General features: G+C 45.9%; 1 protein-coding gene across 3 annotated transcripts in view; it reads right to left on the bottom strand.

The window, feature by feature from the left end:
- NEK10 (NIMA related kinase 10) overlaps positions 1 to 17435 on the bottom strand; it is a 368787-nt gene extending 351352 nt beyond the window's left edge. For all 3 annotated transcript variants that reach the window (XM_075316653.1, XM_075316655.1, XM_075316654.1), the window contains exon 1: positions 17357 to 17435. The gene's annotated coding sequence lies outside the window, so the exon portion shown is untranslated. The remainder of the gene's footprint in view (positions 1 to 17356) is intronic.
- Between the last annotated feature and the right edge of the window lie 840 nt (positions 17436 to 18275).

Genomic DNA, 18275 nt, shown 5'->3' with positions numbered 1-18275 from the left:
TAAAATAAGCAATAAATATTGTTCACCTTCACAATTGTGTCCCATTTATTGATTCTTCACCATAAAATTAAAATTTTTATCTTTATGTTTGAAGCTTGAAATGTGGGAAAAGGTTGAAAAATTCAAGGGGGTCGAATACTTTCGCAAGGCACTGTATATATATATATATATATATATATATATATATAAATATTAGGAAACAACTTCCTGATATTTCTAGATATTGGTCTACAAATATGATATTTTCTTTGTGTAGAAACGAGGGAGGGTCAGGATTTTTGTCACCCCCTATGCGTTATGCTGGATATAATGTTATTCCATTGTTGCTTTGCCACGCGATAGAATAGATTTCCATGAATATATATATAGCAATACTTAATACAGCGCTGTCCATGCACCCAAATGGTATCAGCCATGGACAAATGTAAAGGATGTAGAAGGCAGATTTGCAGCATGCCTACATTGATTTGTATGCAGCGGTTTTATTTTTGACAATCTAATTTCGGATGGTGTCACATTGCCTCTTGTAAGCTGCCATCACATCTCATCAAGATTTCACACCACACATCCTACTTTACACATTGCCTGTGCGCTCTATTTTTACACACCTCATTTGAGACATGACATCAGTCCATACTGTATATATCACACTCTCCAGCAAATTACAATGGAAGTCACATTACAGGCAGGTGCCAGATCAGATTCCAGCGCAGGTTCATGTTCCTGGGTAGTGAACCTCATTGTCCCATTGTCAGAGGCACAGCACAGAGGTGGACGCAGCCTCACGCCTCAGCCAGTATAAGGCACCATCCACCAGTGCAATAGGAGCACATGCAGAGAAGAAATACTCCATAATCCCCGAGAGCACAATCTCCCACCGTGTGTTAATCCCTTATTAGCTGCAATCACATTTTCATATATTTAAAGCTCTGGGGTTGTATTGTGTAAGTAATTGCACTAGATTATCGGTGACGGACTAGATTACAATAGGTTTAACCCTTTGAGCACAAAAGATGGGTTACCTGGCATCATGGACATTCATCTGGAGGGCAGACAGAAGAGGGTCCCTGTTTAAGAACAGTATATGCACCCTTTGCAGTCCAATAGCTCATTATAATGCACAATTCCACCTGCTTTGGAGTTAGAAATGGGCCCCCTTACCTCTTGGGCCCCTGTGTGGCTGCATAAGTTGCACCAATTGTATTTCCATCCATATGCGAAACAGTATTTTACAAGTATATCACAGCATGTCACATGTAACAATGGAAAATCACACATTGCCACTCACACTGCAGTAGATGGGACTTTAAAGGGTGTCCAAGATCCTATCCCAATATGTAGTAGATATAATAATAATAACAACAATAATAACAATAATAATAATAGCAGATATCTCCAATTAGAAATGTCTCTTACCTAATGTGTAGGGCATTGTAGGACCTTAGGTATCCATGGTTATGACCATGATCAACTAACTAACTGTAACTATATGCGTAGTCATAACCACGGATACCTAAGGTCCTGCAATGCCCTGAACATGAGGTAAGTGACAACGTGAATCAGAAGAACTATACTACATTTCTAATTGGAGGTGTTTGCTAATATTGTTATTATTACACCTTCTACATATTGGGATAGGATCTTGTAGATGGGAATAGCCCTTTAAGCTTCAATGATCTTAGGGGTTGTAAAACAGAAAAATTGTCCAGGACCCCGAACACTAGACCTCTTGGAGCAACCTGAGAGCAGAGCTGAGAACTATTCTCCTCCACTGTCAGATTCAGATTTACACTGAATGCTCTGGCCAAAAAAAAATAATAAAAAAAAAGATTGACAGTAAAGTGGATCTGTCACCTAATTTCCCAATGGAAACTGTACACATTATTAAATAGATGTCTAATGCCCAATGATGCTGGTGTACTTACTATGAAAAGACATATCAGAATGGCTGCATAATCCGTATCTCAAATGAATATTGTATGAATTCAGCTAAAGAATGAAATAGCATGAGTTCAAAAGTTTGTAGTCTCTGGCCTCTTAGCCTGACAGCTGCAGCTTTTACTCAGCAATGTGAGATCTCAGCAGCAGGACGGAGGGACAGCAACATCTAGGCTATACTGTAACATTCTGTGGTGCTATTGCCAAGTAAGCGGCAGCTGAACGCCACCCAATTGCATATAACACAATGTATTGTTTTGGACTTCAGTTGTATCTAAATAGTTAAAATCGAAGTGTAGACCAGGCCTAAGGAGCTGTAAATCAAGCTAGGTGGACAGAGACTGAGTTTAAAGGTAGTCCTGTCACTAGATTCCAAACCACAAGAAGCAGGAATTTGATCCTGGCTGCACAATTGCTTGAGAACCTAGGTTTGTGTTTCCCAACTTATCACTATAGACCACGCATTATTGGCCAAGGGAACCATCAATTTTTCTGTCACTGATTAAAAAAATGGGAACAGTCCGGGCAAACCTGGGACACTTTGCATGCAAGCAACATGTGGTTTTCTGCAGTTTGTATGGCATATTACTTGGGCACTGAGTATTGTGTATTGTGTGGTCACTGTATAGAAGTGGAGAATAAGTCAAAACCTACTCAGTTCCAGCCCTGCTAACAGGGCCCTTCCATCACATGCACTTCTTGGACTTAGGGACCTTGGCACAACTACAACTTCTGCACCCACTCTAGACATACAGTTAAGACCAGAAATATTTGCAGTGACCGAATCATCATGATTTGGGCTCTGCATGCCCCTACATTTGATTTAGATGCAATTGAAGTGTAGACTTTCAGATTTCATTACAGGGATTGAACAAAAATATCCTGTGAAACATTTAGGAATTGCAGTCATTTTTCCACAGTCTCGTCATTTCAGGGGCTAAAACGTAAATGGACAGATTTCCTTTACCATAAATAAAATGTTCATTTTTAATACTTTGTTGAGAATCCTTTACAATCAAAAACTGCCAGAGGTCTTGAAGCCATAGACGTCACCAAACGCTACGTTTCCTCCTTTGTGATGCTTTAATATGTCTTTACTGAAGCTGACTTCTGTTGTTGCGTGTTTGTAGGTCTTTCTTCTTTTTTTTCAGCCTTCTGTTTCACTTCCATTGAGAGCTCATTTGACTGCACATTGTGGGTTCACAGCAACAGGTTGTAAAAGCAAATTCCATACCTGGAATCAGCTCCAGACCTTTTACATGCTTCATTTATAATGAATTAAAGAGGGAATAGCCCATGCAGTCGATTAACCACTTCAGGACCACCGACTGTAAATATATGATGGCTTCTGCTGGCCTTTGTGCAGAGCTGACGTAAAATTACGGTCAGTGGTCAGGAGGGGATTGCGACCCCCCGGCGTGCCGCGATCACTGGGTTTCTGATGCAGAACGGTAGTTCTATCTGGAAACATCATCAGGACCTGATTGGATCAGGTCCAGATGATGTTAACGCTTTGCGATTTTCTATGAGCCGCGATCTATAGCGATTGCGGCAAATAGAAGTTTCAGAGGTGCAGTGAGTGCTTCTCTTACCTCTCCCACACTCCTGTGACTCGATTACAGGGAAGCCAAGGGTTGTCATGGCAGCCGAAAGTCACATGATGACCTCAGGGTCTACGTGGCTTGTCAGACCCAGCCTGCAGCAGGTTCTGACAGGTGATCTGCAGCCTGACACTGGCAGTATAATGCATTGCTATGCTGCTGAATGGCAATGCATTATACCAGCGATCAGACTAAGAAAATTTAAAGTCCCATATAGGGACTAAGTAAAAAAGTTTAAAAAAAGTTTTAAAAAAACTTGCAAAATTAAAAAAATAAATAAATATAAAAAATTATACCAATAACTACATTTAATTATATAAAAACAAAAATAAACAAAACAAAGTACACATATTTGCTATTGCCGCGTCCGGCCCGACCTGATCTATAAAACTGTCACACTACTTAACCCCTTCAGTGAACAGTTTAAAAAAATGCTTTTTATCGTACCGCAAAAAAAAGTGGAAAAAAAAGCAATGAAAAATTGAATATAAACAAAAATAGTATTACTGAAAACAACATCTTGTCCTGCAAAAACGAGGAGCCACACAGCTCCATCAGCGGAAAAATAAAAAACTTATAGCCCTGAGAATACAGCAATGCCTCCCCCCAAATATTTTTGAGAATAAAAACGATCCAAAAATGTTATGTGCCCGAAAATGGTACCAGTAGATATGTCAACTCATCCTGCAAAAAAACATGACCTCACATGGATGGCTCTCCAAATGCAACATGGTGTCTGCTATCTATTCCGGAGAATTGTACACTCTAAAATTCAAATGACGCACTTTCCCTTTCGAGCCCTGCAATGTGTCCAACAGTAGATTTCCACCACATATGGCGTGTCTGTGTAGAAATTGCGCAATCAATTTTATGGTGCACTTTTTTCTGTTAGCCTTGTGGAAAAAAAAGCTGGTTGAAGCAACAATTTTGTGGTAAAAATGTATTTTTTATTTTCATGGCTCAACATTATAAACTTCTGTCTAGCCCCTAGGGGTTCAAGGTGCTTATCAAACATTTAGATATATTCCTTGAAAGGTCTAGTTTTTAAAATGGGGTCACCTGTGGGGGAGCTCCACTGTTAAGTCACATCAGGAAGTCTCCAAACACGACATGGCATCCACTAATGATTGCAGCCAATTTTGCAGACATATAGTTTTCCTTCCCTTCTGAGCCCTGCCATGCGCCCAAACAGTTGATTTCCATCACATATGAGGTATCAGCATACTCAATAGAAATTGCACAACAGATTGTATGGTACACTTTCTCCTGTTACCCTTGTGAAAATGCAAAATTTGAGGCTAAATTGATTGCTGCATTTTTTCCTTATACCTTTCTTTAAAAAAGGTTTTAACCCCTTAAGGACGAAGCCAGTTTTGTACTTAATGCCCAGGCCATTTTTTGCAATTTTGACCAGTGTCACTTTATAAGGTTAGAACTCTGGAACGCTTCAATGGATCCCGGTGATTCTGAGAATGTTTTTTCGTGACATATTGGACTTCATGTTAGAGGTAAATTTAGGATGATATTTTTTTATTTTATTTGTGAAAAAATCTGAAATTTGACAAAAAAATTTAAAATTTTGCAATTTTCAAACTTTTAATTTTATGCCCATAAACCAGAGAGTTATGTTACACAAAATAGTTAATAAATAACATTTACCACTTGTCTACTTTAGATCAGCGCAATTTTTTAAACAAAATTTTTTGGGGTTAGGAAGTTAGAAGGGTTCAAAGTTCATCTGCAATTTCCCATTTTTTCAACAAAATTTACAAAACCATTTTTTTAGGGACCACATCCCATTTGAAGTGACTTTGAGAGGCCTAGGTGACAGAAAATACCCAAAAGTGACACCATTCTAAGACCTGCACCCCTCAAGGTACTCAAAACCACATCCAAGAAGTTTATAAACCCTTCAGGTGCTTCACAGGAACTAAAGTAATGTAGAATGAAAAAAAATAAAAATTAACATTTTACCTAAAAATGTTGCTTTAGCACTAATTTTCTTACTTTTTCAAGAGGTAACACCAAATATTGGACCTCACACTTTGTTAACCACTTTCTTATGAGCGCGCCGATACCCCACATGTGGTCAGAAACCTTTGTTTTGGTAAATTTGAGAGCTTGGAACGAAAGGAGCAATATTTGAATTTTGGAAAGCAAAGTTGGCTGAAATAGATTGCGGGCACCATGTTGCATTTACAGATCCCCTAAGGTACCTAAACAGCAGGAACCCCCCTCAAGTGACCCCATTTTGGAAACTAGACCCCTTAAGGCTTCTATCGAGGGGTATAGTGAGCATTTTGGACCCACAGGTACTTCACAGATTTTGATAACGTTCGTTGTCATATTGAAAATTGTCATTTTTTTTCTCAAAAATGTTGCTTTAGCATCAATTCTCTCACTTTTTCAAAAGGTAATTCCAAAAATTTGACCCAAATGTTTGTTACCCACTTTTGTATGAGCGCGGTGATACCTCACATGTGGTCTGAAATCTTTGTATGGACAAATGGGAGGGCTTGGAACAAAAGGAGCAATATTTGAATTTTGGAAAGGAAATTTGGCTGAAAAAGATTGCGGGCACCATGTCGCATTTGGAGGACCCCTAAGGTACGTAAACAGCAAAAAACCACCACAAGTGACCCCATATTGGAAACTAGGCCTCTCAAGGAATTTATCTAGATGTTTGGTGAGTACCCTGAACCCCCAGGTGCTTCACAGAAGTTTATAACGTTGAGCCATGAAAATAAAAAAATAAAATTTTACCACAAAATTGTTACTTCAACCAGGTAGCTTTTTTTCACAAGGGTAAAAGGAAAAAATCACCATGAAATTTATTGTGCAATTTCTCCTGAGTTTGGTGATATCTTATATGTGGTGGAAATTAACTGTTTGGGCACACGGCAGGTCATGGAAGGGAAGGAGTGCAATTTGACTGCAAAATTGGCTGGAATCAATAGCGGACACCATGTTGCATTAGGAGAGCCCCTGCAGTGCCTAAGCAGTGGAGGTCCCCCACAAGTGACCCCATTCTGGAAAATAGACCCCTCAAGGAATTTATCTAGATGTTTGGTGAGTACCCTGAACCCCCAGGTTCTTCACAGAAGTTTATAATGTTGAGCTGTGAAAATAAAAAAATACATTTTTACCACCCAAATTGTTACTTCAACCACATAGCTTTTTTTTAACAAGAGTAAAAGGAAAAAAAGCAGCATAAAATTTATTGTGCAATATCTCCTGAGTATGCTGATACCTTATGTGTGGTGGAAATCAACTGTTTGGGTGCACAGCAGGGCTCGGAAGGGAAAAAGTGCCATTTGACTGAACATTTGGCTGTAATAATTAGTGGACACTATGTCGCATTTGGAAAGCCCCTAATGTGCCTAAACAGTGGAGGTCCCCCACAAGTCACCCTATTCTGGAAACAAGACACCTCAAGGCTTTTATCTAGGTGTATATTGAGCATTTTGAATCCACAAATACTTCACAGAATTTGATAAGCTTAGGTTGCCAGATTGAAAATTTTCATTTTTTTCACAAAAATGTTTCTTTAGCATCACATTTCTCACTTTTTCAAGAGGCAAAAACAAAACGTGGACCCCACAGGTTGTTATCCAATTTCTTGTGAGCGCAGGGATACCCCATATGTGGCCAAAAACCTCTGTTTGGATAAATGGGAGGGCTTGGAATGGAAGGAGCACCATTTGAATTTTGGAAAAGTTGAAATAAATTGCGCGCACCATGTCACATTAGCAGGGCCTCTTGGGTACGTATACATTAGAAACCCCCCACAAGTGACCCCATTTTGGAAACTGGACCCCTCAAGGATTTTATTCAGGAGTATAGTAAGCATTTTGAATCCACAGGTACTTCACAAAAATGTTGCTGTAGCAACAATATTCTCACTGTTAGGCTATGTGGCCATGATCCAGCGACACGGCGTCTAGTACACAGTGTCAGCCTTCCTGCAGAGATGTGAGTGTTGTCCACGGGAGAACGCAGCTGCCCATGCCCACGATTTGGGTTCAGGCTGCTGTGGACTTTAGTTCTATTCTACCTGCAGAGAACACTCATCTCCGCAGCATAAATTGACATGCTGAGGCTCGGGAAGCTGCACCACAGGTCGGTTTATGCTGCGGAAAAAAAAGCATAGTGGGCATGAGATTTCTAAAAATCCTTCCACTGTGCTTCTACTGCACAACGCAGCGTTATAGATGCAGGGAAAACACGCTGCACCCGAAACGCTGCAAACCCTGATTGTGGGCATACAGCCTAAAATGCTACAGTGGATGAATGGATAGATGTCAAACATATATAACGTCCCACCCCTTGCGTATTCTAAGCTGGCGCCCTTTAGTGTCTTTCATGTGGCACTAAAGGATGCCTAGCCTTGTATTTAGCCCAAAAAGAAAAAAAATAATTAAAATAAATGACGTGGGGTCCCCCCTATTTTTGATAGCCAGCTAGGGTAAAGCAGACAGCTGTAGCCTGCAAACCACAGCTGACAGCTTCACCTTGGCTGGTGATCAATTTGGAGGGCTCCCCAAGCTGTTTTTTTTTTTTAATTATTTATAAATATTAGATCACCAGCCAAGGTGAAGCTGACAGCTGGGGTCTGGTATTCTCAGGGTGGGAAGAGACATGGTTATTGGACTCTTCCCAGCCTAAAAATAGCAGGCCGCAGCCGCCCCAGAAGTGGCGCATCCATTAGAAGTGCCAATCCTGGCGCTTCGCCCCAACTCATCCCGTTGCCCTGGAGCGGTGGCAAACGGGGTAATAAATGGGGTTGATACCAGGTGTGTAATGTCACCTGGCATCAAGCCCAGCAATTAGTTATGTCACGGCGTCTATTTGATACCAGACATAATTAATTGACAGTAAAAAAAAAAAAATTTACAACAAAAAAAAAATTTATTTGAAAAAACACTCCCCAAAAACATTCCCTCTTTGACCAATTTACTGAAAAGAAAAAAAAAATCGGGTTGCTGCTGTAATCCATTGTGAAAGTCCCGCGGCGATTCTGGACCTTCTAAAATATGGGGGGCACATTCAGGGAACGTGTCCCCCATTTTCTAGGAGTGCAGACCCACCCTCCCCGGGTCACATCTGCAGAGTGCGAGCAGCAGCCAGCGTCTCTGAAAGCAAACCAGGAAGCTGAGCTGTCAGCCGCGCTCTGCACGTGTGACCAGCGCCTGCTGTGAAGGAGGAGGGGGCCGCGGGGGATCAGAGCTGAGACAGGTACGGGGAACAACGGGGGACACCGGGGTGGGAATAGGGGGTGACCTGGCAGGGCCTGGGGAGTAGTTTTATGTCATATGTGTCATAGCACATGCGACAGAAACCAAAGGAACAGGGTAAATGCGCCGGTGTGCGCGGCGCCATATTAGATTTTCGGGAGGAAGGTGGGGGTGAGGGGACACTTTGGCGACACCGGGGGACCGGAGAGGACCGGGGGATGAGATTTATGTCCCATCTGACGTTTGTTTATGCCAGATGGGAGATAAATGATTTTTTACCGGCGCGGTCATTTACTGTAAGGTGATCATCGGTAAATGGTGTGCATCGGTGATCACGTGAGCGGGGACCGGAAAAACCGGCCAGAATCATGATCTCCAGGGTCTCAGCTACCCCCGGCAGCTGAGACCCCGGAAATTTTCCGACTCTGGGGGGCGCTAGACCCTTTTTTCCGACCTTTGGAAGAAGTACCCTAATTTGTCGCCATTAAAAGGCGTATCGGCAGTCGTTAAGGGGTTAAAAATCTGTTTGAAGTAACAATTTGTGGTAAAAATGTATTTTTATTTTCATAGATCAACGTTAAAAACTTCTGTGAAGTCCCCGGGGGTTCAAGGTGCTCACCAACCATCTAGATATATTCCTTGAGAGGTCTAGTTTCCAAAATGGGGTCACCTGTGTGGGAGCTCCACTGTTTAGGCACCTCACGGGGTCTCCAAATGCGACATGCTGTCCGCTAACGATTCCAGCTAATTTTGCAGTCAAAATTTGAAATGGCGCTCCTTCCCTTCCGAGCCCTGTCGTGAGCCCAAACAGTAGATTTACACCACATATGAGGAGAAATTGCACAAGAAATTGTATGGTACATTTTCTCCTGTTACCCTTGTGAAAATGCAAAATTCAAAGCTAAAGTTTCATTTTTGTGGGAAAAAGTAACATTTTCATATTTTCCTTCCACATTGCTTTGATTCCTGTGAAGCATCTAAAGTGTTACTAGATTTCTTGGATGTGGTTTTGAACAGTTTGAGGGTTGCAGTTTTTAGAATGGTGTCACTTTTAGGTATTTTGTGTCACATAGGCCTCTCAGAGTCACTTCAAATGTGATGTGGTCCCTGAAAAATGGTTTTGTAAATTTTGTTGGAAAAATTAGAAATTGCTGATTAATTTTGAACCCTTCTAACTTCCTTACAAAAAAGTTATGCTTCAAAAATTGCACTGATGTAAAGTAGACAAGTGGGAAGTGTTATTTATTAACTATTTTGGGTGACATAACTCTCTGGTTTAAGGGTATAAAAATTAAAAGTTTGAAAATTGCTAATTTAATTAAGATATTGTCTTAATTTTACCACTATCCTCAAGTAGAATATGTCACGAAAAAACAATCTCAGAATCATAAGGATCTGTTGAAGTGCTCTAAAGTTACAACCTGTCAAATTGAAACTGGTCAGAAATGACAAAATTGGCCCTGTGGCGAAGGCAAAAACAGACTCTGGCGCAAAACGGTTAAAGAGCTTTTGAGATAATTGTCCAATTACTTTTTGTCCCTTGAAAAAGAGGCAGCTATATATTAAAGAGCTGTAATTCATAAACTTTATTCCAATTAGGATGTGAATATCCTCAAACTAAAGCGGAGTCTGCACTTTAAGTCCATATTCATTATATAACTGTATTTTGAATAGTTTTTGGTAAATAGCTAAAATGCAAAAACGTGTGTCACTGTCCAAATATTTCTGGACTTAAGGGTACTTTAGACGCTGCGATATCGGTACCGATATTGCTAGCGAGCGCACCCGCCCCCATCGGTTGTGCGACACGGGCAAATCGTTGCCGTGGCGCACAACCTCGCTTACCCCCGTCACACGGACTTACCTGTCTCTGGCCAGCGATCCACCTCCTTTCTAAGGGGCTGTTTGTGCAGCGTAACAGCGACGTCACACGGCAGGTGTACAATAGAAGCGGAGGGGCAGAGATGAGCGCCCACCTCCTTCCTTCCGCCACCATGAGTAACATCCCGCCCACCTCCTTCCTTCCACATTGCCGGTGGAGGCAGGTAAGGAGATGTTTGTCGCTCCTGCGGTGTCACACACAGCGATGTGTGATGCCGCAGGAACGACGAACAACATCGTACCTGCAGCAGCAACGATATTAAGGAAATGAGCGATGTGTCAATGAGCAACAATTTTTTGTGCTTGTTGATCGTCGCTCATTGGTGTCACACACTGCGATGTCGGTAACGGCGCCGGATGTGCGTCACTACCAAAGTGACCCCGACGATATATCGTTACCAATATCGCAGCGTGTAAAGTAGCCTTTACAGTTGTGCTCAAAAGTCTACATACCCCAGCAGATTTTTTGCTTTCTTGCCATTTTTTCAGAGGATATGAATGATAACACAAAATCTTTTTTTCCCACTCACGGTTAGTGGTTAGATGAAGTCATTTATTGTCAAACTACTGTGTTTCCTCTTTTGAAATAATAATGACAACAAAAAACATCGAAATGACCCTGATCAAAAGTTCACATACCCTGGTGATTTTGGCCTGATAACATGCACAGAAGTTGACACAAATGGGTTTGAATAGCTAATAAAGGTAACATCCTCACCTGTGTCCTGTTTGCTGTTTGACCCAATTCTGGGCGACTGAAGGCTGCTATTTTTAGGCTGGGGGTGACCCAATAACCATGCTTTTCCCGAGCCTGAGAAAACCAGCCACCAGCTGTTCATGGCTTGGTATCAAAATTGGGGGGCCGCACCTCTTTTATTTACATTATTTCTTTAAATAGTTTGTAAAAAAAAAAGCCGCATAGGATCCCTCTTATTTTCATACACAGCCAAGATAAGCACAGGGCTAGGGGCTGCAGCCTGTAGTCATATAATTTACTCGGTATCACAATAAACAGGGGACCCTATGCCAATTTATTCATTTATTTTTACACTATAGGTACGTAGACAGTGTGTGTGATTCCAACCAATCACATACGCTGTCACACAGGCTTGGGGCGCGGTCTGACTGCACTAAATCACAGACGTCGGGACTGAGAGTGAGCGGTGGAAGCAGTGCATATGCATGAAGTTAATGAGCGGCCCAGGAAGTAGTGTTACAGCCGCGCGGGAGCCTCAGTAAGTATAATGGTTCTGCTCTAATCCCCATAGCCCTTTCTACCACCATTTTAAAGCACAAAGTTCTGGTCCCCATAGACTTATATGGGAATCATCGACCTGGCAGATGTTTCAGTTCAAGTCTGGCCCCGAACCAGATATCTTTTTTTCTTTTTAAATCCAGTTGGACTCGCGAGAAACCAAATATCTGCACGTTCGCTCATCTCTAGTTGTGACGTACAGTATATATGAATCTTGTACACCTTGATTTACTATTATATATATTGTACTGTGAAATCACAGACGCCGTGACAGCCAATGCACAGACACATGGTATCCAGTACGGACCCCAAACTTTACAATCCGGGTCCACCCATTACTAGTCACAACCAACAGGAGCTGGTCTCTCAGAAATGATAAAAAGTTTTGGTACCGTGTTAGCCAGTTGAAAAAAGATTTATTGCTCTCAGTGTGAGAAACAAAATTATAATCTTGTAGTTCTGATATCTTTTAAAGGCTAACAAAAAATAAAATAAAATTTCTTTCTAGAAAAATATGTGTGCCGCCCCCGTGCCGGCAGCCTGTCGCTGCTCGGGTCCGGGCCTTCCGGTGGGTGGCTCGAGGGTCTCCGGACCCGGGGGATCCCGCGGACACTCTGAATCAATAGGGTTGGGGGGTGGTGGATGTAGGACGTATATGTACGGGCTGGGCCGTACTAGGTTCGTGACGCCACTCACGGTATGTGGTGAGTTTGGACACCACGACTGCAATTACGGGGTACCTGGGGGGAGATGTTGTGCAGCAAGTTGTTAACCCCTCTGTGGGCAGGTATGGTGGCCGTTGGGATTTGTTGGTGCAGGGAGATGGGCGACCGCAGGGTACAGGTGTACTCACTAGTGAAGGAAACACACGAGTCTCTGGTAAACCAAGGTGATGGTGGTCGGTGCCTGCAGCCGGCTGCGTTCTGATCCCCCACCCGGCTGGTATTCTGTCTTTTTCCTGCACTTTTGTGTAATGTTGGACTGCCTGTGCTTGCAATTTCAGGAGTCCGCTCCCGGTTGGATGTGGCCTAGGAGCCCTTGCCCGCAGGCGCTGGCCCGTGGGATCCCTGAGCCGTGGCGGTGGCCATTTATCCCCCTCGGTGGGCTGTTGTCTTCTATCGGGACTTTCGGTGGGACAGGACCTCTAGTCTTGGCCTCAATCGGTTAATTAGCTGATTCCAGTCGCTTCTGGTCCCAGCTTCAGGGTCCGAGTACCCCCCTGTGTGCTCTGGTTTCTGAGTCGGTTCCCCGGGTCGGTACCGGCGGTCCACTACCCTGTTCCGGTCCACCTCGGTTCCACCGAGCCGTCTTCCTGACTCCTGCAGACGGATACCGCCATCTGCCTCCTAGCCAAAGGCACCAGGGCTCCTACCCTGGTACTTGTCAGTTTACTTCAGGCCTGACACAAAGGCCTGACCTCCACTCCTGAACTCTGAAACTCAACTGAACTGAAAACTCTGTTTTCCCGCCCCGGGCTGTCTAGACTCCTCGGTGGGCGTCTTCCAACCGCCCCCTGGTGTGTCCATCTAGCCCTGAGAGGGGTGACTAGGGTTTTAAGGTTGGCTGATGTCACCTGTGAGGGAAAGGTGTAGTGCAGGGGCCTATTTGTGACTACCTGGCCCGGCCAGGGCGTCACATATGCGTTTGACATTTCACATTCACTTCAATGTTATCAAAACGCTGCCAAAATGGCAAAAACAATTGACATGTTGCTTCTTCAAACGAGTTTTTGACAAATTTTAAGCAACTAAAACGCTGCGTTTGTAAAAGCATTGTGCGCACAAGAAAGCCCTATTTTCCATAGACTTTGCTCGGAAATCAAAACGCATGTAATTTTGCATTAAAACGCTGCAGCTCAAAACGCTGCAGAAACGCATGAAAAATTGCAACGTGCGCACATAGCCTTAAGCCCGCTTTACACGCCGCAATGTATCTTACAATGTGTCGGCGGGGTCACGTCATAAGTGACGCACATCCGGCATCGTAAGGTACATTGCAGTGTGTAACAGCTACATGCGATTGCAAATGAATGGTAAAACGTTCATCGCACGCACGTCGTTCATTCCTCATGAATTTAACGTCAGATTGTTCATCGTACCCGGGGTAGCACACATCGCAGTGTGTGACACCCCGGGAAAGATGGACAGATCTTACCTGCGTCTTGCGGCTCCCGTCTGGTAATACGGAAGGAAGGAGATGGGCGGGATGTTTACGTCCCGCTCAGCTCCGCCCCTCCGCTTCTATTGGCCGGCTGCCACGTGACGTCGCTGTGACGCCGAACATCCCTCCCACTCCAGGAAGTGGACGTTCACCGCTCACATCGAGGTCGTATGGACGGGTAAGTACGTGTGACAGGGGTTACTCGTATGTGCGGCACATTCAACAAATTGAACGTGCCGCACATACGATGGGGGCGGTTACGATCGCATATGATATCCTATGCTGGATCTTAAGGTGTAAAGCAGGCTTTAGACTTGTCTGATGTAAAGGCCGCTTTACACACTGCGATATCGGTACCGATATAGCCAGTGTGCGTACCCGCCCCCATCGGTTGTGCGACACGGGCCAATCGCTGCCCGTGTCGCACAACAGCGCCCAGACCCGTCACACGGACTTACCTTCCCTGCGACGTTGCTGTGACCGGCGAACCGCCTCCTGTCTAAGAGGGCGGTTTGTTCAACGTCACAGCGACGTCACCGCAGCGTCACTGAACCGCCGCCCAATAGAAGCGGAGGGGCGGAGATGAGCGGGACGTAACATCCCGCCCACCTCCTTCCTTCCGCATTGTGGCCGGGACGCAGGTAAGGTGAGGTTCCTCGTTCCTGCGGTGTCACACGGAGCGATGTGTGCTGCCGCAGGAACGAGGAACAACTTTGTTACTGCTGCAGTAACGATATTTCAGAATGGACCCCCTTGTCACCGATGAGCGATTTTGCACGTTTTTGCGACAATGCAAAATCGCTCATAGGTGTCACACACAACGGCATCGCTAAAGTGACCGGATGTGCGTCACAAATTCCGTGACCCCAACGAGATCACTTGAGCGATGTCGTAGCGTGTAAAGCCCACTTTAGACTATGTGCGCACGCTGCGTTTTTTCTGACCACAAAGATGCAGCGTTTTTGGCCCCCAAAAAAAAAACACCCACAAAACGCATAAAAAAAAATATTATGTTGATTGCCACCACACCAAGGCAATTGGGAAGACTTGGGGCGAAGATCCCGAATTGGCGCATCTAATGTATGCGCCACTTCTGGGGCGGTGGTGGGCTGCTATTTTTAAACTGGAAATGACCAAATAACCATGGACCTTCCCAGCTGATAATACCAGCCCCCAGCGGACTGCGTTACCCTGGCTAGTTATCAAAAATAGAGGGGACCCCATGCCATTTTTTTAAAATAATTTATTTATTCTATATCCACATTCGTTTGCAGGGCAATTGTCCCGCTCTTACCCTCATTTTGATTCCTTTTGTGATCAGTGCAGCATCACTACCTCCACAACAGTGAACCCAGCGATCAGTGCAGCATCACTACCTCCACAGCAGTACACCCAGCGATCAGTGCAGCATCACTACCTCCACGGCAGTACACCCAGTGATCAGTGCAGCATCACTACCTCCACAGCAGTACACACAACGATCAGTGCAGCATCACTACCTCCACAGCAGTACACCCAGCGATCAGTGCAGCATCACTACCTCCATAGCAGTACACCCAGCGATCAGTGCAGCATCACTACCTCCACAGCAGTACCCAGCGATCAGTGCAGCATCACTACCTCCACAGCAGTACACCCAGCGATCAGTGCAGCATCACTACCTCCACAGCAGTACACCCAGTGATCAGTGCAGCATCACTACCTCCACAGCAGTACACCCAGCGATCAGTGCAGCATCACTACCTCCACAGCAGTACCCAGCGATCAGTGCAGCATCACTACCTCCACAGCAGTACACCCAGCGATCAGTGCAGCATCACTACCTCCACAGCAGTACACCCAGCGATCAGTGCAGCATCACTACCTCCACAGCAGTACACAGCGATCAGTGCAGCATCACTACCTCCACAGCAGTACCCAGCGATCAGTGCAGCATCACTACCTCCACAGCAGTACCCAGCAATCAGTGCAGCATCACTACCTCCACAGCAGTACCCAGCGATCAGTGCAGCATCACTACCTCCACAGCAGTACCCAGCGATCAGTGCAGCATCACTACCTCCACAGCAGTACCCAGCGATCAGTGCAGTATCACTACCTCCACAGCAGTACCCAGCGATCAGTGCAGCATCACTACCTCCACAGCAGTACACCCAGCGATCAGTGCAGCATCACTACCTCCACAGCAGTACCCAGCGATCAGTGCAGCATCACTACCTCCACAGCAGTACACCCAGCGATCAGTGCAGCATCACTACCTCCACAGCAGTACACCCAGCGATCAGTGCAGCATCACTACCTCCACAGCAGTACACCCAGCGATCAGTGCAGCATCACTACCTCCACAGCAGTACCCAGCGATCAGTGCAGCATCACTACCTCCACAGCAGTACCCAGCGATCAGTGCAGCATCACTACCTCCACAGCAGTACCCAGCAATCAGTGCAGCATCACTACCTCCACAGCAGTACCCAGCGATCAGTGCAGCATCACTACCTCCACAGCAGTACCCAGCGATCAGTGCAGCATCACTACCTCCACAGCAGTACCCAGCGATCAGTGCAGTATCACTACCTCCACAGCAGTACCCAGCGATCAGTGCAGCATCACTACCTCCACAGCAGTACCCAGCGATCAGTGCAGTATCACTACCTCCACAGCAGTACACCCAGTGATCAGTGCAGCATCACTACCTCCACAGCAGTACCCAGCGATCAGTGCAGCATCACTACCTCCACAGCAGTACCCAGCGATCAGTGCAGCATCACTACCTCCACAGCAGTACCCAGTGATCAGTGCAGCATCACTACCTCCACAGCAGTACACCCAGCGATCAGTGCAGCATCACTACCTCCACAGCAGTACCCAGCGATCAGTGCAGCATCACTACCTCCACAGCAGTACACCCAGCGATCAGTGCAGCATCACTACCTCCACAGCAGTACCCAGTGATCAGTGCAGCATCAGTACCTCCACAGCAGTACACTCAGCATCCCCACCCGCAGTGAGGGGGCGCTCTGGAGTAGGGGGCAGGAGTGCACACTGTTTGCCTCAGTCTCATCAGTTGGTAATAATTCTTCTGGTAATAACTGTCAGAACTTCCATTACCGGGGTTATCCTGTGACAGTGACCAGATCACCAGACTGTGCGCAGCCTCCATGGTGTCCCCTGTACCTGCTGGCGGACACCTGACAGGGAGAACACTGATGGGCTCAGCTACTGAAAGCCCCACAGGACACTACAACGCCCAGCGCAACAAGCATCCCCCCGCAGAGCCCGGTACTCACATACTGCGCTGCCCGCTGCCCGGTGGTCGCTCTGCGGGTCCCGGCAGTCGGTCTCCCGGGTAACCGTGTAAACAGTGACGACGAGACAAAAAAAAAGACACTGTGGAGGCGGGGCCGGGCATGCGCACACCGATCTGAGGAGCGGGAGGCAGCCGGCATGGTGGCACTTGTAGTGCCCGCACCTGGGGTGTAGAGTTCCGGGGTCTCCCCGCCCCTGCACTCAGTGTTACCCCGACACAGACGACACTGTAGACGTTTTTCTACTCTTTTACCTCATGTAACACATTGCGGAAAGCTGCAAAATCTGAGGTGAAAAGTTGTCACATCTGAGGGAAGTAGAAGAATACCTGTAATGTCTGACAGCGGCTGGGAGCGAGTGAGAAAGGAGCAGGGCGACAGCATGGTACATAGCACCTGTGATAGTATGGGTGACAGAGGGGGGTACGGGATGGGTGACAGAGGGGGGGTACTGGATGGGTGACAGAGGGGGGGTACTGGATGGGTGACAGAGGGGGGGTACTGGATGGGTGACAGAGGGGGGTACTGGATGGGTGACAGAGGGGGGGTACTGGATGGGTGACAGGGTTGGACCCGGGATGGGTGACAGGGAGGGACCCGGGATGGGTGACAGGGTGGGACACGGGATGGGTGACAGGGTGGGGCACGGGATGGGTGACAGAGGGGGACAGGGTGTGACATGGGATGGGTGACAGGGTGGGACACGGGATGGGTGACAGGGTGGGGCATGGGATGGGTGACAGGGTGGGACATGGTATGGGTGACAGAGGGGGCACGGGATGGGTGACAGAGGGGGGCACGGGCAGGGTGGGACATGGGATGGGTGACAGGGTGGGACACGGGATGGGTGACAGAGGGGGGTACGGGATGGGTGACACGGGGCACAAGATAGGTGACAGAG

Source organism: Anomaloglossus baeobatrachus, chromosome 6 (assembly GCF_048569485.1).
Source record: "Anomaloglossus baeobatrachus isolate aAnoBae1 chromosome 6, aAnoBae1.hap1, whole genome shotgun sequence".
NCBI lineage: Eukaryota > Metazoa > Chordata > Amphibia > Anura > Aromobatidae > Anomaloglossus > Anomaloglossus baeobatrachus.
This window is presented reverse-complemented; position numbering and strand designations above follow the sequence as displayed.